Raw genomic sequence first — 22,670 nt, 5'->3', positions numbered from 1 at the left:
GGAATTTCTAGTTGAGATTTTGGAGTGACAGGCTTGAATTTTAAGAAACAATTACTCTAGTGGACATACTCCAAACAGGTTCTACTTACGGCTAAAATCCAATGTGGGAATAGTTCCTGGAAAAGGCCCTCCACCCCAGGAATGGATGGGCCTTCTTCGGCTCCAAGTCCAGGGTCAAAGAGGGAAGGAATCAAGGTGCCCTCTTCCACCCGATCCAAGCTCACCTCCAGTCTCCAGCCTCTTCCAGAAGGAATGAGGCGGGAAGGAGAGCACCTGAGACTTATTCTAAACGCCTCTCTAAAATGTACGCTCCTCTGCCCCTCTCATTACGGGGCTTGAAGTGGCAGGGAGGAAGAGAGAGGGCCTAACTGGGGATTCCCAGCTGTCACACGGAACCCAGCGATCCTTCTCTTCGCTCACGGTTGGGCTGAGCTGCTGCAGGTCCAGATAGCTGGGTCACAGAGACGTTAAGTGACTTGCCCAATGTCACACAGCTGACAAGTCGTGGAGCCTGGATTTGAACCCACGACCTCTGACTCCTAAGCCCTTGCTCTTGCCACTAAGCCACACTGCTCAGTCCCAGCTCTGTTCTCAATCTGTTCAGCCCCTGAATCTGCTCAGCCTCAGATTCAATCAATCAATCAATCAATCGTATTTATTGAGCGCTTGCTGTGTGCAGAGCACTATACTAAGTGCTTGGGAAGTACAAGTTGGCAACATATAGAGGCAGTCCCTACCCAACAGTGGGCTTACAGTCTAGAAGGGGGAGACAGAGAATAAAACCAAACATACTAACAAAATAAAAGAAATAGAATAGATATGTACAAGTAAAATAAATACATAAATAAATAGAGGAATAAATATGTACAAACATATATACATATATACAGATGCTGTGGGGAAGGGAAGGAGGTAAGATGGGGGGATGGAGAGGGGGACGAGGGGGAGAGGAAGGAAGGAGCTCATTCTGGGAAGGCCTCCTGGAGGAGGTGAGCTCTCAGTAGGGCCTTGAAGGGAGGAAGAGAGCTAGCTTAGCGGATGGGCAGAGGGAGGGCATTCCAGGCCCGGGGGATGACGTGGGCCGGGGGTCGATGGCGGGACAGGCGAGAACGGCGCAGGGTGAGGAGATAAGCGGCAGAGGAGCGGAGGGTGCGGGCTGGGCTGTAGAAGGAGAGAAGGGAGGTGAGGTAGTAGGGGGCGAGGTGGTGGAGAGCCTTGAAGCCGAGGGAGAGGAGTTTCTGCCTGATGCGCAGATTGATTGGTAGCCATTGGAGATTTTTGAGGAGGGGAGTAACATGCCCAGAGCGTTTCTGGACAAAGGCAATCCGGGAAGCAGCATGAAGTATGGATTGAAGGGGGAGAGACACGAGGATGGAAGATCAGAGAGAAAGCTGATACAGTAGTCCAGACGGGTTAGGATGAGAGCAGGGTAGCGGTTTGGATGGAGAGGAAAGGGCGGATCTTGGCAATATTGCGGAGCTGGGACCGGCAGGTTTTGGTGACGGCTTGGATGTGAGGGGTGAACGAGAGAGCGGAGTCGAGGATGACACCAAGGTTGCGGGCTTGTGAGACGGGAAGGATGGTAGTGCCATCAGCAGTGATGGGAAAGTCAGGGAGAGGGCAGGGTTTGGGAGGGAAGACAAGGAGTTCAGTCTTGGACATGTTGAGTTTTAGGTGGCGGGCAGACATCCAGGTGGAGATGTCCTGAAGGCAGGAGGAGATGCGAGCCTGGAGAGGGGGAGAAAGCAGGGGCAGAGATGTAGATCTCGGTGTCATCAGTGTAGAGATGATAGTTGAATCCGTGGGAGCGAATGAGGTCACCGAGGGAGTGAGTGTAGATCGAGAACAGTATGGGACCAAGCACTGAACCTTGGGGAACCCCCACAGTAAGGGGATGGGAGGGGGAGGAGGAGCCTGCAAAAGAGACTGAGAATGAACGACCGGAGAGATAAGAGGAGAACCAGGAGAGGACGGAGTCTGTGAAGCCAAGGTCGGATAGCGTGTTGAGGAGAAGGGAGTGGTCCACAGTGTCGAAGGCAGCGGAGAGGTCGAGTTGGATTAGAATAGAGTATGAGCCGTTGGATTCAGCGAGGCCGATTCTGGAATTAGACATTCGGGACAGAAGACCGCTTTCTGTCATGTCCATACTTGACACGGGACAGACAAACTTTAAACCAGGCTGCCCCATATAAACAGCCACCCCAATCCCATCTATAAATTTTCTTCTTTCGGCATATTTCCCTCAGGTCTCTCACGCTTCTGTTTTATTCACTTTCTTGTGCTCACCTTCGTGACTTCAACACCGTCTCTACACAGATGATTCTCATATCTTTCACTCCCTTCTAAGCCACTCTTACTTGCTCCCTCATTCATCCTTCCTCCATCTCCACAGCACATATATTCCCAAATCTACATCTCCATTCCCTGATCTCTCTCCTTCTCTTCAGGTTGTACTCCTGCAGGACATCTTTATTTGGATGTCTCACTCCCACCTCAAATTTAACATGTCTTAAACACAGCTTCTCATCTTCCCTCCCAAAACCCTGTCTTCCCTCAGACTTTTCAATCATTGTCGCCTGTAGGACATCTGTACTTAGATATCCCACTCAGACCTCAAACTTAGTAGGTCTAAAACAGAGCTTCTCATCTTCCTACCCAATCTCTGTTCTCCATCAGACTTTTCAGTCACTGTAGACAACACCAGCACCGTCCCTGTCTCGCAAGCTGGGAACCTTTCCATTATCCTCCACTTATTTATCTTCAGTCTGTCCCCAAATCCCGTCGGTTCTACCTTCGCGAAATCCCTAGAAGCCCCCAATTCCTCTCCATCCAAACTGCTACCACGTTACTCCAAATACTTACCATATCCCACCTTGATTACTTCAACAATCCTCACTGACCTCCCTGCCTCCAGTCTCCCCCTCTCTGGTCCATACATTACTCTGCTGCCCAGATTATTTTATTAAAAATGTTCCGTCCACGTCTCCCCACTCCTAAAAACTTCTGGTAATTGCCCATCGTCCTCCATATTAAGCGGTTACGCTTCACTGTCGGCTTTAAGGCACTCAATCAGATTTTCCCTTCTTACCTCACCTTCCCGATTTCCCACACACCTCACGCCTCAAACACCAACCGACTCACTGTGTCTCGATCTCGTCTGGTCTCGCGGCCGATCCCTAGCCCACCTCCTCCCTCTGGCCTGGACCTCCTTTCCACTTCATATTCTACAGACCGCCACCACTTTCCCCATCTTCAAATCTCTACCCAAATCAAACGTCTTCCAGGAAGCCTTCCCAAACTACCACCTCATTTCACTACAGGTTTGGCCCACTCTTCCATGTCACCTCTCAGCCCTTTAGCACTTGTGTACATTATTCTTAGACTCTGCCATCCCTTCTCTGTAATTCATTTAAGGTCTAGCCCCCTGCACGAGATTATAAGCTCCTTGAAGGCAGAGGAGGTCCAGAGGACGCTGTGCCTGTCCACAGACAATGTGAAGAAGCCTAGCCTAGTGGATGGATAGAGCCCCGACCTGGGAGTCCGAAGGACCTGGCTTCTAATTCCGGTTCTGTCACTTGTCTGCTGTGCGGCTTTAGGCAAGTCACTCACTTCTCTGTGCCTCAGTTTCCTCATATGAAAAATGTGAGCCCCATGTAGGACAGGGACTATGTCCAATCTGATAGGTTTGCATCTAACCCAGTTCTTAGTACATTCCTGCCACCCATCCAGGGAATCTGGAGGATGGAGAGCAATTGAGACGCCGGGGGAAGAGATCTTTTTTGTGTGTCGAGACGTTAATAGACAGGGGAGCTTTCTCACGTTCTCTGTCACCACCGGCCACCCCACCGTGTACCTTTTCCCAGACTTCCCAGTCCAGACTCACCGGTCAGTATGAAGTGAGCAGGCGCTGGTCTCTGCTGTCTTACAACCGTCCCCGTCCCCTCAGCTCCCGGACGTCGGCCACAGGAGGGTCTCCGGGAGGCATAGAGGGTCCCGGCTACTCTTCCCTCCCGCTCGGAGTGTAATGCACTCTCGGCGAGGCCGGGCCTTTCCGGACAAGCTCTCTGCCGCTCCTTGTGGGATTCCTCCAGGGGGACGGGCCACACTTTGGACTGAGGGGCCTCATTACGTCCTGTTCGGGGCTGGCTTCCCGGGGGGCTCGCATAGCTCAGACCCCGGCCCCACAGACAGGGTAGTGGCCCTGCCCCAGGTGACCGCCCCATGGGGATCACGTGACCAACCAGCCAGATTTCTCTCAGAGAGAGAAGCTCCAGTCAAACTGTGAAGAATGTAAAGTATTCAACGTGACTGCTACGTAGGGAAGGACACATTTCATCATTCACATTTTAGCGTTGTGGTCTTTGAGGCCCGGAAACGTTAAGTGAGCTCTGTAGCAGGCTACTGGCTGAGCCAGAGCTAGATTCCAGTTCTGGACTCCCTACCCAATAAGGTTTTCTCCAGGCTGTGCTGGTGGGTGAATGTGGCCATCTTGGAGGGATAACCTAGGCCTCTCCATTCTTGGTCCAGCACCCCTGATATTCCCTTTCCAGCGCCACTGACCACGCCCTGCCCTTTCCACAACTGTCCTAGACAATGATTCCTCTGTAATTTTCTACCCCTATACCCCAATGCCCCTATGCCCCTTTTGATAACAATAATTATTATTATTATGGTGTTTGTTAAGCGCTTATTATGTGCCAGGCTTGGAACTAAGGCCTGGGGTGGATACAAGGAAATCTGGTTGGACACAGTCCCTGTCCCACGCGGAGCTCACAGTCTCAATCTCCATTTTACAGATGAGGTAACTGAGACATAGAGCAGTTAAGCGACTTGCCCGAGTTCACACAGCAGACAGTGGCTTATCCTCCCAACTCCATCTCTCCTTCACTAGCCCCTCTCTCTCTCCCTCACGTGCCTTTCTGTCCCTCCTGCACCAGCTTCTCAGCCTTCCAAACCAATCGATTTAATTTATTGAGGGCTTATCTCTGTTATTTATAGTGCTTTTTAAGCATCTACTAGGTGCTACTAAGCGCTGAGGTGGATAAAAGCTAATTCTGTTGGACACAGTTCTTGTCCCACATGGGACTCACAGTCTTAGTCCCCGTATTACAGATGAGGGAACCGAGGCCCAGAGAAGTGAAGTGACTTCCCTCAGGTCACAAAGCTGGTAAATTGCAGAACAGAGATTAGAATCCAGATCCTTTTAACTCCTAGACCCAGGCTCTATCCACTAGACCAGGCTGCTTCTGCTTATCATGTGTAGAACACTGAACTAAATGATTGGGAAAATACAGTAGTTTGTAGCTGGTAAGTAGGAAAATTGGTAGATATGTGCCCTGCCCACATGAAGTTCACAATCTTAAAGGGAACACAGGTATTAAAATAGATTAAAGGTAGGGGAAATAGTAAAATATTGGGGAAAATTGTAGAGTAGTAATTGAAGAATAATACGGTAATACGGGAAATAGCCTCTCTCATACTCATATTCCAGGTCCCAGAAGGATGAAGCGGTGTGTCCTGATGGATAAAAATACTGGCCTCGGAGTCAGAGGACCTGGGTTCTAATCATGGCTCTGCCACCTATCTGCTATGTGATCTTGGGCAAGTCACTTCACTTCTCTGTTCCTCAGTTCATTTATCTGCAAAATGGGGATTCGATCCCTGTTCTCTCGTCTACTTATACTGTGAGCCTCATGTGGGACTTAACGATCTTCTGCTTTCAATAGTATTTCAGTGCTTGGTACGGTGCTTGGCACATGGTAAGCGTGTAACAAATGCCATTATTATTATAATTATTATTATTATGGAAGCTCATTGTGGGCAGGGAATGTGTCTGCGAAATTGTTGTTTTGTTTTCTCCCAATTGCTCAATGCAGTGCTCTGTACACAGTAAGCGCTCAATAGATATGATTGATTGATTGATTATCATTCTGTTTTATATCTCCTACCTCTCCTACTCTGACACTCATCCATTCGCAGGCTTCCAGAAGGTCCCTCTCACTCCCGCCTCCCCACCTCCGGCCTCTCATGCCATCTCTCCAGCTACCACCAAGCTCCAACGACGACCCTTCCTTCTGAGGAAAGGGACCATCATGGTTTCCACAAGCCCAGCCCCTCCTCTGTGAGCCACTGCTTTGAGTAGAGATTGGGTCTGGCTAACACCCGACAGCATTCCCAGAGACGTGACCACTTCCAAATTTTCGCTTCCCCGGGCATCACTTCCAATCCATGTTAATCAGTCAAACAATTCAGAAATCACTGGTATTTAATGAGCTCTACTCAACTACTCTCTGTCAGTCAGTCAATAGTACTTATTGCGTGCCTACTCTGTAGAGAGCACTGTACAAAGCGATTGGGAGAGTCCAATATGAAACATTCCCTGCTCACAACGAGCTTATAATCTAGAGGGGGAGACAGACATAATAATAACAATGATGATGATGATGATGGTATTTGTTAAGTGCTTACTACGTGCTGAGCACTGTTCTAAGTGCTGGGGTAGATACAAGGTAATCAGGTTGTTCCAGACGGGGCTCACAGCCTTAATCCCCGTTTTACAGTTGAGGTAACTGAGGCACAGAGAAGTTAAGTGACTTGTCCAAAGTCACACAGCTGACAGGTGCTGGAGACGGGATTAGAAACCATGACCTCTGACTCCCAAGCCCGGTCTCTTTCCACTAGGATATACTGCTTCTCTACTATAAGTATTAATATAAAGATATTAATGTACAGGAATTAATTTTATATAATTAATATAAATTAATGAATAAATAAATAATCCACCACTGTTCAGCCCTGAATAATAATAATAATGGTATTTGTTAAGTCCTTACTATGTGTCAGTAATTGTTCTAAGCATTGCGGAAGATACAAACTCAGCAGGTTGGACACAGTCCCTATGCCCCATGGAGCTCACAGTCTTAATCTCCATTTTACAGATGAGGGAACCGAGGCACAGAGAAGAGAGGTGACTTGCCCAAGGTCACACAGCAGGTACGTGACAGAGCTAGGATTGGGGTTAGAACCCTAATCCTCTTACTCCCAGTCCCAAGGTGACCCTGGGGAACCGACCATCTCAAGGTCAAATGTTATCTCGTGGCCGCCTGAGCCAACAGGCAGAACTTGGAAGTGAGGGTGAGATACCACCCCTACAATCAAAACTGCTAAGATTGACAGCCCAAGCCGGAAACTCCCGGGCCTGTACCCGCTTCTCAGTCCAGGTACCCCTCTGCATCCCAGCCATAGTCCACCTCTTCCTCCTGGCCCTGGTCCCCCTCGGCCTCCCTGTCCTTGTCTCTCCCGCCTCTCGGCGCTGGTCCCTCTCTGCCTCCAGACCCTTGGATTTCTCTCCTTCCCGGCCCTGAGTCCCCTATGCCTATCGGTCCTGGTCCCCGTTTACTGGCCCAGATACCCCTCTGCTTCCCTACCTGGTACCCGCTGCCTCCCAGCCCTGGTCCCTCTCTGCCTCCCGTCCCAGGGACGCCTCTGACACCTGGCCTTGCTCACCCTCTGCCTCCCGGCCCTGGTCCCCCTTCTCTCGGCCCAGTTAACCCTCTGCCTCTCAGCCCTGATCCCCCGGTCTGCCGGCTTAGGTAACACTCTGCCGCCGGGCCCTGGTCCCCCTCTGCCTAACCGTCCTGGTCCCCATCTGCCTCCTGACCCTGGTCCCCCTCTGCCATTCAGCCCTGGTCACCCTGTCTCCTGGTACAGGTACCCCTCTTCCTTCCAGCCCAGGTTCCCCTGTTTCCCGGCCCAGGCACCCCTCTGCCTTCTGGCCCTGGTCCCCCTCTTCCTACCTGCCATAATCCCACTATGCCTCCAGGCCCGGGTCCCTCTCTGCCTCCAGGCCTGGGTCCCCCTCTCCGTCCCAGACCTGGGTCCGATATACCACCCGGCCCTGCTGCCCGTCTTCTGGCCCTGGTCCCCCTCTGCTTCTAGGCCGTGGTCCCCCTGTGTCCCGGCCCAGGCTCCCTTCTGCCTCCGGGTCGTTGCCCCCCGTCGCCTCTCGGCTCTGGTCCCCCTAAGTCTGGCCCAGGAACACCTCTGCCTCCCTGCTCTGGTCCCCCTGCCTCCTGGCCCAGGTACCCCTCTGCCTCGTGGCTGTTTCCCAGCCCTGGTCCGCCGTCTCCTGGCCCAGATAACCCTCTACCTCCTGGCCCTGGTGTCCCTCTGCCTACCTGCCCTGGTTGCCATCTGCTGCCCAACCCTGGTCCCCCTCTGCCTCCCGGCCCTGGTCCCCCATCTCCCGGCCAGGTACCCCTCTGCCTCCTGGCCATGGTCCTCTTCTTCCTACCTGCCCTGGTCCCACTATGCCTCCAGGCCCGGGTCCCCCTCTGCCTCCAGGCCTGGGTTCTCCTCTCCGTCCCAGCGCTAGGTCCGATATACCACCCGGCCCTTCTGCCCGTCTCCTGGCCCTGGTTCCCCTCTGCCTCTAGGCCGTGGTCCCCCTGTCTCCTTGCCCAGCCTCCCGTCTGTTTCCCGTTCCCTGCCCTCTGTCACCACTCAGCCCTGGTCCCCCTCTGCCTTTCGGCTCTGTTCCCCCTGTGTCTGGCCCAGGGACAACTCTGCCTCCCTGCCCTGGTACCCCTGCCACCTGGTCCAGGTACCCCTCTGCCTCCCTGCCCTGGTCCCCCTACCTCCTGGCACTGGTCCCCCTCTTACATGCCCTGGTCCCCATCTGCTTCCTGTCCCTGGTGCTCCTCAATCTCCCAACCCTGGTGCCCCTCTCCCTCCCTGCCCTTGTCGCCCTGCTTCTCGACCCTGTTCCCGCTTTGCCTCACGGCCCAGGTACAGCTCTGCCTCCTGGCCCTTGTCCCCCTCTGTCTCCCCACCATGATCCCCATCTGGCTCCCGGCCCTGTTTCCTCTGTGCCTCCAACCCTGGTCTCCCTCAATCTCCATGCACTTGTCCCTCTCTCTGTCCCAGCCCTGGGTCACGCCTACCTCCTGGCCCTGGTCCCTCTGTTTCCTGGTCCAGGTACACCTCTGCCTCCTAGTCCTGGTCCCTCTCCGCCTCCAAGCCCTGGTCTCCCTCGGCCTCCCGGACCTGGTAGCCCTCTGCCTCCCTGCCCTTGTCACCCCTGCTTTTCTGCCCTGGTCCCCCTTTGCCTGCCGGCTCAGGTACCCCTCTGCTTCCTGGCCCAGGTCACCCTCTGCCTCCCGGCCCAAGCACCCCCCTGCCTTTTGACACTGAGCCACCTATGGTTCCAGGCCCTGGTCCCCCTCTGTCTCCTGGCCCGGGTCCCATGCTCCGTCCCGGCCCTGGGTCCCATGTACAACCCGGCCCTGCTGCCCATCTCCCGGCCTGGTACACCTCTGCCTCCTGGCCGTCGTCCCCATGTCTCCTGACCCAGGTAACCCTCTTCCTCCAGTCCCTGGTCCCTCTGTGAAACCCTGACTTGGTCTCCTTCTAACCCCATGCCCTTGGGTCTCTCTCCATCCCGGCCCTTGGTCCCCTCTACCTCCTGGCCCTGGTCCACCTGTCTCCCGGCCCAGGTATCCCAATACCTCCCGACCCTGGTCCCCCTCTGCTAACCACCCGGCTCCCCCTCTGCCTCCCGTCCCTGGTACCGCCCTGCTTCTCGGCCCTGGTTCCCCTTTGCCTCCCAGACCAGGTCCCCCTGTCACCCGGCCCAGGTACCCCTCTGCCTTCTGGCCCTGGTCCCCCTCCGCCTACCTGTCCTGGTGCCACTAGGCCTCCAGGCCTTGGTCCCCCTCTGCCTCGTGGCCATGAACACCCCCACCTCTAGGCCTTGGTCCCTCTCTACCTCCCGGCCCAGGTACGCCACAGCCTCCTGGCCCTGGTCACCCTTTGCCTCCCTGCCCTGCTCACCCATCTCTCGGCCCAGTTAACCCTCTGATCCCCAGCCCTGATCCCCCTGTATCCCGGTCCAGGTACCGTTCTGCCTTCTGGCCCTTGTCCCCCTCTGAATTCCTGCCCTGGTGCCACTATGCCTCCAGGCCCTGGTCCCCCTCTGCCTCCCGGCCAAGGTACCTTACTCCCTCCCGGCGCAGATCCCCCTCTGTCTCCCAGCCACGATCCCCCTGGCCTCCCATCCCTGGTCCCCCTTGGTCTCCTGGCCCTAGTCCCCTTCTGCCTCTTTTCCCTGGTCCCTCCCAATTCTCAGCCCCGGTCCCCCTTTTCCTGCCGGCCCGGGTATCCCTCTGTATTCTGGCTCTGGTCCCACTCGGACGCCCTTTCCTGGCCTCCCTTTGTCTCCTGGGCCTGATCACCTTCTACCTCCAGCCCCTTGGGTCTCTCTCCGGCCCGGCCCTGAGTAACCTCTAGCTCCCCGCCCTAGTCCCCTCGTCTCCCTGCCCAGGTACGCTTCTGCATCCTGGCCTTGGTTCCCATATGATTCCCCGCCCTGATCCCCCCAGGCTCTCGGCCCTAGACCCCTCTGACTTCATCACTGACACCACTTTACTTTCTGACCCTGGTCCCCCTGCCAACCTTCCACCCCTGGTCCCCTTCTCCTCCCAGCCTTAGGTCCCCTCTACCTCCCCGCCTTACTCCCCATCTTCCGCCCAGACCTGGTCCCTCTCTGCCTAGCGGTATTGGTAACACGGGTCTTCCAAGCGCTCGTCGCCTTGTAGCCCGAGGCCCTGGTCCCCCTCTGCTTCCTGGCCAGTTCCTTCTCTGCCTCCTGGACCTAGACTCCCTCTACCTCCAGGCCCTTAGGTCTCTCTCCTTCCCGGCCCTGGGTCCCTTCCACCAACTGGCCCTGATCCCCCTGTCTCCCAACCCTGATACCCCTCTACCTCCAGGCCCTGGTCCCCCTGTTCCCCGGTCCAGGTTTCCCCTGCCTCCCTGCCCTGGTCCCCCTGTCTCCCAGCCCAGGTACCCTTCTTCCTCTTGTCCCTGATCACACTCTGCCAGCCTGCCCTGGTCCCCCTCTGCCTCCCGGCCCAGGTACACCTCTGCCTCTCGGCTCAGGTACACCTCTGCCTCCCGGCCCTGGTCTCCCTGTCTCCCGTCCCAGGTACCCTTCTGCCTCCTGGCCCTGGTCCCACTCTGCCAGCCTGCCCTGGTCCCCCTCTGTCTCCCGGCCCTGGTCCTTCTGTACCTCCCGGCCCTGGTCTCCTTCTACCTCCAGCCTCTTGAGTCTCTCTCTGTCCCGGCCCTGGGTCCCCTCTACCTCCCGGCCCTAGTCCTCCTTCTCCTGGCCCAGGTAGCTCTCTCCATCCTGCCCTGGTCCCCCATTCGCCGACCCAGGTAACCCTCTGCCTCCAGGCCCTGGTCCCCCTCTGCTTCCCCACCCTGGTCCCCCTCTGCCTCCCTGCCCAGGTCCCTCTGTGCCTCCTAGCCCAGGTCATTCTCTGCCTCCCGGCCCTGGCCTCCCTCTACCTCCAGGCCCTTGGGTCTCTCTCCTTCCCGGCCCTGGGTCCCATCTACCAACTGGCCCTGATCCCCCTGTCTCCAGGCCAATGTACCCTTTCGCCTCCTGGCCATGGTCCCCTTCTGCCTCCTGGCCCTGGTCCCCCTCTGCTTTTCAGCATTGGTCCTACCTTACTTTCTGGCCCCGGTCCCCGTCTCCCTCCGGCCCTAGGTCCAATCTACCTCCCTGCCTTGGTCCCCATCTTCTGTCCGGACCTGGTTGCCCTCTGACTACCGGCATTGGTGCCCCGGTTACTCCCAACTCTCATAGCCTCGTAACTCTCGGCCCTGGTCCCCCTGTGTTTCCCGGTACTGGTCCCCTTGTACCTGCCAGCCCTAGTCTCCCTCTTCTTCCAGGCCCTGGCCCATCCCTCCGTCCCGGCCCTGGATTCCCTCTACCTACCGGCCTAAGTACCCCTGTCTACAGGCCCAGGTACCCCTCTGCCTCCCGGCCCAGGTACCCCTCTGCCTCCCGGCCCTGGTCACCTTCTGCTTCCCGGCCCTGGTCCCTTTGAGCCTCCGGGCCCTGGTCTCCGTCTACCTCCAGGTCACTGGGTCTCTCTCCATCCTGGCCATGGTTCCCCTCTACCTCCGGGCCTTGGTCCCCCTGTTCTCACTCTACTTCCAGGCCCTGGCCCCTCTCTTCGTCGTGGCCGAAGGACCCTCTACCTTCCGGCCTAGGTCCTGTCTCCCAGCCCAGGTACCCCTCTGCCTACCTGCTCTGGTCCCCTCCACTTCTCGGCTCTGGTACCCCTCTGCCTCCTGGCCCAGAGAACTCTCTGCCTCCCAGCCCTTGTCCGCCCCGCTTCTCGGCCCTGGTCCCCCTCTGCCTCCCAGCCCAGGTACCCCTCTACCAGCCTGCCTTGGTCCACCCGTGCCTCTCGTCCCCGGTCCCCCTCTGCCTTTCAGCCCTAGTTCCCCTTTACAACCGAGGAGTAAGGGGGACAAGTATAGGGAAGCAGAGGTATCTCCCTACCTGCGGGTCCGGTTCCCCGTTTCCTGGCCCTTGTCCCCTCTGCCTCCTGGCCCTGGTTCCCCTCAGGCTGCTGGCCCTGGTCCCCCTCTGCCTCCAGACACTAGTCGCCTTGTCTCCCGGCCCAGGTACCAATCTGCCTCCCGGCCCTGGTCCCCCTGTCTCCCGGCCCAGGTACCCCTTTTCCTCCCGGCCCTGGTCCCTCTGTTTACGGCACAGGTACCCCTCTTCCACCCGGCCCTGGTCCCCCTGTCTACCGGCCATGGTCCCCCTCTGCCTCCCGGCCCTGGTCCCCCTCTACCTTCCGGCCCTGGTCCCCTGTCTCCTGGCGCAGGGACCCCTCTGCCTCCTAGCCCTGTCCAGCCCTGCCTCCAGGACCTTGTCTCCCCCGGCTTCTCAGTCCTGGTCTCCCCACTGCCAACCTGCTCTGATTCCCCTCTGCCTACCAGCACTGGTCTCCCTCTACCTCCCGGACCTGGCCTTACTCTCCATCCTGCCTGGGTCCCCTCTTCCTTGTGGCCTAGGTCCCCCTGCCTCCCGGACCTGGTCCACCTGTCTTCCCAATCAGGTACCCCTCTGCCTCCCAGACCTGGTAACCCCTGTCTTCCGGACCGGGTGCCCCTCTGCCTCGTGGCCCTGGTCCCCCTCTGCTTCCCCGCCCTGATCCCACTCTGCCTCCCAGCCCTGGTTCCCCTCTGCCTCCCTGCACTTATCCCCCTGTCTCCCGGCCCAGGTACCCCTCTGCCTCCTGGCCCTGGTTCCCCTCTGCCGCCCCGCCCTGGTCACCCTCTGCCTTACGACCCTGGTCCCTCTGTGCCTTCTGTCCCTGGTCTCCTTCTCCCTTCAGGCCCCTGGGTCTCTCTACCTCCTGGCCTGGGTCCCCTCTACCTCCCGGCCCTGGTCCCCGTCTCCTGGCCCAGGTACCCTTCTGCCTCCTGGCCCTGGCCCCCTTCTGCTGCCCAGCACTTGGTCCCCTCTGCCTACTGGCCCTGGTCCCTCTGCTACTACCGGCTCTGGTCTCCTGCTACCTCCAGGCCCTTGGGTCTCTCTCCGTGCCGGCCCTGGTCCCCTCTACCTAACGGCCTTGGTCCCCCAGTCTCCCACCCAGGTCCCTCTCTGCCTCCCCACCCTAGTCCCCCCTTGTGATTCGGCCCAGGTACCACTCTACCTCTTGGCCCTGGTTCCCCTCTGCCTCCCAGCCCAGGTAACCCTCTGCCTTCCAGTCCTGGTCCCCCTCTGCCCCCCTGCCCTGGTCCCCAAGGCCTCTCAACCCTGGTCTCCCACTGCCTCCCGGCCAAGATACCCCGATGCCTCTTGGACGAGGTACCCTTCAGGCCATCAGACCGGGACCCCGTCTCCCAGCCCAGGTACCCCTCTGCCACCCTGCCCTGGTCCACCTCTGCCTCCCAGTCCTAGTCCCCTTCTGCTTCCCTGCCCTGGTCCCGAGCGCCACGCAGCCCTTGTCCCCATCTGCCTCCCGGCTCAGGTACCCCGCTGCCTCCTGGCCCTTGTCCCCTTCTACCTCCCAACCCAGGTACCCATCTGCCTTTTGGCACTAGTCCCCCTTTGCTTCCCTGCCCTGGTCCCACTCTGCTGCTTGAGCCTGGTCCCCCTGTCCCCCGGACCAGGTACCCCTCTGCCTCCTGGCCCTGGTACCCCTATGCTTCCCCACCCTGGTCGCCCTCTGCCTCCAGGCTCTGGCACTCTGTGTTTCCCGGCCCTGGTCTTCCCCTAACTCCAGGCCCAGGGCCCACATTCCTTCCCGGCCCTGGATCCCCTCTACCAAGCGGTCCAGGTCCCCATGTCTTCTGCAACAGGTACCACTCTACCATCAAGCCCTGGTCCTCCTGTTTCCTGGTCCAGATACCCCTTTGCCTCCTGGCCTGGAATCCTCTGCTTCCCGGCTCTGGTTGCCCTCTACCTCCCGGTACTGGTCCCCCTCGGCCACCCTGCCCTGGTACCGCCCACCTCACGGCCCTAGTCCTCCGCAGACTCCCAGACCAGGTACCTCTCTGCCTCCCGAGACTGGTCCCCCTCTGCCGCCCTGCCCTGGTCCCTCTCTGCCTCCCGGCCCTGGTCTCCTCTACCTCCAGGCCCTTGGGTCTCTCTCTGTCCTGGCCCTGAGTCCCCTCTACCTCCCAGGTCTGGTCCCCCTGTTTCCAGACTCAGGTGCCTCTCTGCCTCCAGGCCCTGGTCCTCCTGTTTCCTGGCCGAGGTACCCCTCTGCCTCCTGGCCCTGGTCCCCTCTGCCTCCTGGCTCTGGTCCCCCACTGCTTTCCTGCCCTGGTCCCCCTCTGCCTCCTGACCCTGGTCCCCTTCTTCCTCCCTGCCCTGGTCCCCTCCGCTCTTGGCCCTGGGCCCTCTCTGCCTCCCAGTACTGGTCCCACTCTGCCTCCCGGCCTTGGTCCCACCTGCCCCTCAGCCCTGGTCCCCCTCTGCCTCCGCGCCCAGGTACCCCACTGCCTCCTGGCCCTGGTCCCTCTCGGCCTCCCAGCCAAGTACCCCGTCTCCCTGCCCAGGTGCCCCTCTGGAGCCCTGCCCTAGTCATTCATTATTCATTCAATCATATTTATTGATCGCGTATTGCGTGCAGAGCACTGTACTAAGCGCTTGGGAAGTACAAGTTGACAACATAGTCCCCCTCTGCCTCCCGACACTGGTCCCTCTGTGCCTCCCAGCCCTGGTCTCCTTCTACCTCCAGGAACTTGGGTCACTCACCGTCCCGTCCCGGGGTCCTCTCTAACTCCTGGCCCTGGCCCCCTATTTCCCATCCCACGTACCCCTCTGCCTCCTGGCCCTGGTCCCCTCTGCCGTCCTGCCATGGTCTCCCTATGCGTCTAGAACCTGTTCCCTCTGTGCTTCCCATCCCTGGTCGCCTTACTACGTCCAGGTCCTTGGGTCTCACTACGTCCTGGCCCAGGGTCCCCTCTCCCTCCCGGCCATGGCCCCCCTGTGCCTCCTGGCCCACGACCCCATTTCCCAGCCCAGGTGCCCCACTGCCTCCCAGCCCTGGTCCCCCTGTCTCCCGAATCAGGTACCCCTCTGCCACCCAGACCGGGTACCCCTCTGTCTCCTGGCCCTGGTCCCTCTCTGCCTCCCTTCCCTGGTCCCTTGGTGCCTCCCGGCCCTGTTCCCTCAGTGCCCCCTGGCCCTGGTCTCCCTCTACCTCCAGGCCCTTGGGTCTCTCTCCGTCCCGGCCTCGGGGCCCCTCTACCTCCCGGCCAAGGTCCTTCTCTACCTTCCAGCCCTGGTCCCCACGTCTCCCGGCCCAGATACCCCTTTGCCCCCTGGCCCTGGTGCCCCGCTGCCTCCCAGCCCTGGTCCCCCGTCTCCCAGCCCAAGTATCCCTATGCATCCCTGCCCTTGTCCCCCTGTCTCCCGGCACAGGTACCCCTATACCTCCTGGCCCTAGTCCCCCTCTGCCGCTCTGCCCTCCGTCTGCCCCCCGGCTCTGGTCCCTCTGTGCCTCCCTGCCCTGGTCTCCTTCTACCTCCAGGCACTTGGGTCTTTCTCCGTCCCAGCCCTGGGTACTCCCTACCTCTCGGCCCGGGTCCCCCGGTCTCCTGGCCTGGTCCCTCCAGGCCCTAGTCCCCATCTCCCGGCCCAGGTACCTATCTAACTCCACACCGTGGTCCCCCGGTCTCCTGGCTCAGGTACCGCTCTGCCTCCTGGCCCTGGTACCCCCGTCTCCCGGCCCAGGTACCCCTTTGCTTCCTGGCCCTGGTGCCCCGCTGCCTCCCAGCCCTGGTCCCCCGTCTCCCAGCCAATGTACCCCCTCTGCCTCCCGGCGCCTGTCCCCCTGTCTCCCGGTACAGGTACCCCTATACCTCCTGGCCCTGGTCCCCCTCTGCAGACCTGCCCTGCTCCCCGTCTGCCTCCCGGCCCTGGTCCCTCTTTGCTTCCCTGCCCTAGTCTCCTTCTACCTCCAGGCCCTTGGGTCTTTTTCCGTCCAAGCCCTGGGTGCCCCCTACCTCTCGGCGTTAATCCCCTCGTCTCCTGGCCTAGTCCCTCCAGGCCCTAGTCCCCATCTCCCGGCCCAGGAACCTCTCTACCTCCACACCGTGGCCCCCCGGTCTCCTGCCTCAGGTAGCCCTCTGCCTCCTGACCCTGGTCCCCATCTGCCTCCTGGCCCAGGTCCCTCTGTGCGTCCAGGCCCTGTTGCCTCTGTGCCTCCCGGCACTAGTCTTCCTCTACTTCCAAGCCCTTGGGCCTATCTCTGTCCCAGCCCTGGGTCCCCGCTACCTTCTGGCCCTGGTGCCCCTGACTCACGGCCCAGGTAACCCTATGCCTCTCTGCTCTGGTCACTCCTCCCTCCTGGCCCAGGTACCCCTCTGCCTCCTGGCCCTGATCCCCACAGACCACCCTGTCATGGCCCCCTCTACCTCCGGGACCTGGTCTCTCTGTGCCTCCCAGCCTTGGTCTGCCCATACCTCCAGGCCCTTGGGTCTCTCTCTCCCCTACTTCCCGGCCCTGGTACCAATGTCTCCTGGCCCAGGTATACCTCTGCCTCCCGGCCCTGGTCCCCCTCTGCCTACTGGCCCTGGTCCCCCTCTGCCTCCTGGTCCTGGTTCCGCACTGGCACCCTGCTCTGGTCTCCCACGACCCCTGGCTTCTCCGTCCTGGTCCCCCTCTTCCTCCTGGCCCTTGTCCCCCCCTGGCCTTTAAGGCCTGGTTCCAATTTACTCTCTGGCCCTGGTCTCCCCCGACCTTCCGGCCCTGGTCCCCTTCTCCCTCCGGCCCTAGTTCCCCTCTACCTCCCTGCCTTGCCTTGGTCCCCATCTTTCGCCCGGACCTGATCCCTCTGCGTACCAGCTCAGGTCCCCCTGTGCCTGCCAGCCCTCATCTCCCTTTACCTCCTGGCCCTGGCCCTTCGTTCAGTCCCAGCCCTAGGTCCCCTCTACCTTCAGGCCCTGGCCCCCTGTCTCCGGACCCGGTAGCCCTCTGCCTCCCCGCCCTGGTCCCCCTCTCCCTCCCGCCCCTGGTCCCTCCCTGTCTTTCCTCCCTGGTCACCTTCTACCTCCAGGACCTGGTCCCTCTCTCGTTCCCGGCCCTGGGTCCCCTATATCTTCTGGCTGTTTTCCCCCTGTCTCCCGGCCCAGGTACCCCTCTACCTCCCAGCCCTGGTCCCCATTTCCCAGTTCAGGTACCCCTCTGCCTCCTGGCCCTGGCCTCCTCTGCTTTCCTGATCTGGTCCCCGCAACTTCTCAGCACCTGTAACCCTCTGCATCCTGGCCAAGGTACCCTGCTGCCTCCTGGCCATAGTCCACCTCTGCCTCCCGGCCCTGGTCGGCCTAATCCGGGCCCAGGTACCCCTCTACCTTCCGGCTCTGGTTCCCCTGACTCCCGGCCCTGGTCCCCCTCAGCCTCCATGCCCTGGTCCCCTACTGCCACTCGGCCCTGGTCCCCCGACTGCCGGCCCAGGAACCCGTCTGCTCCCGGCCGTGGACCCCGTCTCCCGGCCCAGGTACCCCTCTGCCTCCTGTCTCTGGTCCCTCTCTCCCTCCCTGCCCCGGTGCCTCTCTACCTCCAGGGCCTGGTCCCTCTCCTTCACAGCCCTGGTTTCCCTCTAGCAACCAGCCCTAGTCCCTATGGCCTCCGGCCCAGGTACCCCATTAGCTCCCAGCCCTGGTCTCTTTGTTTCCCGGTCTAGGTATCCCTCAGCCTCCCGGCCCTGGTCACCTTCTGATTCACGACTCTGGTCCCTCTCTGACTCCCAGTTCTGGTTCCCCTCTGCGTCCCTGCCCTGGTCCCTCCCGCCTCTCAGCCCTGGTTTCCCTCTGCCTCCCGGCATATGTACACCACTGCCTCCTGGCCCAGGTGCCCCTCTACCTTCCGGCTCTGGTCCCCGTGTCTCCAGGCCCTGGTCCCACTCTGCCTCCCTGCCCTGGTCCCCTACTGCCACTCGGCCCTTGTCCCCCTGACTGCCGGCCCAGGAACCCCTCTGCCTCCCGGCCGTGGACCCCATCTCCCGGCCAAGGTACCCCTCTGCCTCCTGGCCCTGGTCACCCTCTAGCTCCCTGCCCCGGTGCCCCTCTACCTCCAGGGCCTGGTCCCTCTCCTTCACAGCCCTGGTTCCCCTCTACCAACCGGCCCTGGTCACCATGACCTCCGGCCCAGGTACCCCATTACCTCTCGGCCCTGGTCCCTTTGTTTCCCGGTCCAGGTACCCCTCAGCATCCTGGCCCTGGTCACCTTCTGACTCCCGATCCAGGTCTCCCTCTGCCTCCCAGTCCTGGTCCCCCTCTGCTTCCCTGCCCTGGTCCCTTCCGCCTCTCAGCCCTGGTCCCGCTCTGCCTCCCAGCACATGAACCTCACTGCCTCCTGGTCCAGGTGCCCCTCTGCCTCCAGGCAATGGTCCTCCTGTCTCCTGGCCCAGGTACCCCTCTGCCTCCTGGCCCTGGTACCCCCTTGCCTGCCTGCTCTGGTCCCCCCAACTCTTGGCTCTGGTCCCCCTCTGCCGCTCGGCCCGTGTCCCCCTGATTGCCGGCCTTGGTACCCCTCTGCCTCCCAGCCTTGGTACCCCTGCCTCCCGGCCAAGGTACTCCTCTGCCTCCTGGCCCTGGTCCCCCTCTGCCTCCCTGTCCTGGTCCCCCTCTACAACCCAGCCCTGGTCTCTCTGTGCCTCCCGGCCCTGGTCTCCCTCTACCTCCGGGCCCTGGGCTCTCTCTCCTTCCCAGCCCTGGTCTCCGTCTGCCTCCCGGCCCAAGTACTGCAGTGCCTCCTGGCACTGGTCGCCCACGGCCTCCCATCCCTGGACCCCGTCTCCCAGCCCAGCTGCACCTCTGCCTCCTTGCACTGGTCCCCAACTGCGTCTCGGCCCTGGTACCCCGCTGCCTCTCCGCCGCGGTCCCCCTCTGCCTCTCGGCCCACGTAACCCCCTGCCTCCCTGAACTAGTCCCGCTCGTCCTCCCGGCCCTGGGCCCCCGTCTCCCAGCAGAGGTGGCCCTCTGCCTCCTGGCCATGGTACCCTTCTGCCATGTTTCCCTGGTCCCCTTCTTCCTCCCGGCCCTGATAGCTCTGTGCCTCCCAGCCCTGGTCTCCGTCTACCTCCAGGCCCTTGGGTCTCTCTCCATCCCGGCCCTAGGTCCCCTCTACCTGCTGGCCCTGTTCCCCCGTCTCCTGGCCCAGGTACCCCTCTGCCTCCTGGCCCTGGTTCTCCTCTACCACCCTGCCCTGGTCCCCCTCTTCCCCCCGTCTCTCGTCCCTATGTGCCTCCTAGGCGTTTTTTTCTTCTGCCTTCAGGACCCTGGGTCTCTCTCCTTCCTAGCACAGTGTCCTCTCTATTTTCTGGACCTGGTCCCCCATGCCTTCCTGCCCCAATCCGCCCCGCCTCTCAGCCTTGGTCTCCCATTACATCCCGGCCCTAGTCCCCCATCTCCTGGCCAAGGTACCCCTCTGCCTTCCTGTCCTGATCCCTCTGTGTCATGGCCCAGTTACCCCACTGCCGCCTGGCCCTGGCACCCCTCTGCTGCCCTGCCCTCGTCCTCCGCTGTTTCCCGGCCCTGGACCCTCTGTGCCTCCAGACCCTGGTCTCTTTCTACCTCCAGGCCCTTGGGTCTCTCTCCATTCTGGCCCTGGGTCCCCTCTACCGCAAGGCCCTGGTTGCCTTGTCTCCCAGCCCAGGGACCATTCAGCCTCCTTGCCCTGGTCCGCCTCTGCCGCCCTGCCCTTGTACACCTCTGCCTCCCAGCCCTGGACCCTTTGTGCCTCAAGGTTCTGGTCTCCTTCTCCCTCAAGGCCCATGGGTCTCTCTTCGTCCCAACCCGGGCTCCCCTCTATCTCCCAGCCCTGGTTTCCCGATGCCTCCCCACCCTGGTCCTCTACTGCCTCCCAGCCCTCGTCCCCCTCTGCCTCCCCTCCCTGGTCCCCTTCTGACTCTCAGCCCTGGTCGCCCTCTGACTCTGGGCCCTGGGCCCCCTCTGACTCTCGGCCCTCGTCCCCTTGTACATTCCTTGTACACTCTGCCTCCTAGGCGTGATCCCCCTCTTCCACCCTGCCGTGGTAACCCTCTGCCTCCCTGTCCTGGTCCACTTGTCTCTCAGCCCAGGTACCCCTCTGACTCCCGGCCCTGGATCTTCTGGGACTCCTGGTCCTGTTCTCCCTCTTCCTTCAGGCACTTGGGTCTCTCTCAGTCCCAGCCCAAGGTCCCCTCTACCTCATGGCCCTGGTCTCCCTCTGCCTCCCAGCCAAGGACCCCATCTCCCAGCCCAGGGACCCCTCTGCCTTCCGGCCTTGGTCCCCTCCTTCCGCCCTGCCCTGGTCCCGCTCTGCCTCCTGGCCCTGGTCCCTCTGTGCCTCCCGGCCCTGGTCTCCTTCTACCTCCAGGGCCTTGGGTCACTCACAGTCCCATCCTGGGGTCCGTTCTGCCTCCCGGCCCTGGTTCCCTTGTCCCCAACCCACGTACCCCTCTGCTTCCTGGCCCTGGACCCTCTCTGCCTCCCACCCCTGGTCCCCCTCTCCCTCTCTGCCCTGGGTCATTTTGCCTCTTGGCCCTGGGCTCCCTCTGCCTCTCGGCCCTGGACCCCCTCTGCCTCTTGGCACTGGTCCCCCTCTGCCTCTTGGCTCTGGTCCCCCTCTTCCTCCCAGCCTTGCTCCCCCTCTAACTCCCTGCCCTGGTACCCCTGTTTCTCGACCCTAGTCCCCCCTGCCTTCAAGCCCAGGTATCCCTCTGCCTCCCGGAAAAGGTACCCCTCTGCCTCCTGGCCATGGACCCCCTCTGTCTCCTGGCCCTAGACTCCCCTCTGCCTCACGGCCCTGGTCCCCCTTCTCCCAGCTCAGGTACACTCTGCCTCCTAGGCCTGATCCCCCTCTTCCACCCTGCCGTGGTCCCACTCTGCCACCCGGCCCTGGACCCCTCTACCTCCCTGCCCTGGTCCCCCCTGCTTCTCAGCTGTGGTTCCCCTCTGTCTCCCGGCCCAGGTACCCCTCTGCCTCCTGGCACTGGTCGCCCTCTGCCTCCCGGCCCTGGTCCCCTGTCTCCTGGCCCAGGTACCCCTCTGCCTCCTGGCCCTGGTCCCCCTTTGCTGCCCTGCCCTGTTCCCCTTCTGGCTCCAAACCCTGGTCCCTCTGTGCCTTCCGGCCCTGGACTCTCTGTGCCTCCTGTCCCAGGTACCCCTCTGTCTCTGGTTAGTGGTCCCCCTCTGTCTCCTGGAAGTGATCCCCCTCTGCCTCCTGGCACTGATCCCCCTCTGCCTCCCAGACCTCGTCCCTCTCTACGTCCTGGTCCTGGTCTCCTTCCTCCGGGCCCCGGTCCCTTTCTCTATCTCATTCATTCATTCATTCATTCAATTATTGAGCACTTACTGTGTGCAGAGCACCGTACTAAGCGCTTGGGAAGTACAAGTTGGTAACATATAGAGACGGTCCCTACCCAATAGCGGGCTCACAGTCTAGAAGGGGGCGACAGACAACAAAACAACACATATTAACAAAATAAAATAAATAGAATAGTAAATATGTACAAGAGTCAAGGGCGGAGACTCAGGTTGATCGCGCAGAAGAAGGCAATGGTAAACCACTTCCTTATCTTTACCAAGAAAACTCTGCCAGAATGCCCACAGGTGGAGAGTGGGGTGTTCTGGGAAAGATGCGTCCATGGAGTCGCTATGGGTCAGAAACGACTCGTCGGCATAAGACAAGACAAGAACACTTTTCATAGAAGCAGCATGGCCTAGTGGAAAGAGCGAGGCCCAGGGAGTCAGAGAACCTGGGTTTTAATCCCAGCCGTTCCAGATGCTTGCTTTGACACCTTGGGCAAGTCACTTAACTACTCTATGCTTTAATTTCCTTAACTGTAAAATGGAGATCAAGTACCTGTTCTCCTTCCCGCTTAGACTATAAGGCCCAGTCTGATTGGGACTGTGTTCAACCTGATTAAATACGTCCCAGTACTTAGAATACTGCTTGACACATAATAAAGGCTCAACAAATACCACGATGATGATGATAATAACACTATAGCGCTTTTACTTTTCTGAAGCACTTTCAGGTCAGTTTTCTCATTTTATCCTCCCAACATCTCTGTGAAACAAGGAGAGGCAGACATTTATATCCCCGTTTTACAGGTAAGACAAAGAGGTCCAGAGAAGTTAAGGGACTCAGCCAAGGTCACCCAGCAGGTTAGGGGCAGAACCAGGATACGAACCCAGCAAAATGTGCTTTCCACTACGCCACGGGCTTGCCTTAGGTCCCAAGGACCAGCCTCCCTGTGTTCTGCCCTGTTACTTTCTGAGGCCCAGTCAGTGCCACCCAGACGGAAACTGGGGCAGTGCAAGGCCTGTCCTACACGTCTAATGTGTCCGGTACTGACGGCGGTGGCCTG

The sequence above is a fragment of the Tachyglossus aculeatus genome, chromosome 24, assembly GCF_015852505.1.
Source record: "Tachyglossus aculeatus isolate mTacAcu1 chromosome 24, mTacAcu1.pri, whole genome shotgun sequence".
Classification (NCBI taxonomy): domain Eukaryota; kingdom Metazoa; phylum Chordata; class Mammalia; order Monotremata; family Tachyglossidae; genus Tachyglossus; species Tachyglossus aculeatus.
The sequence above is the reverse complement of the archived record's forward strand: the minus strand, read 5'-3'. Positions refer to the sequence as shown.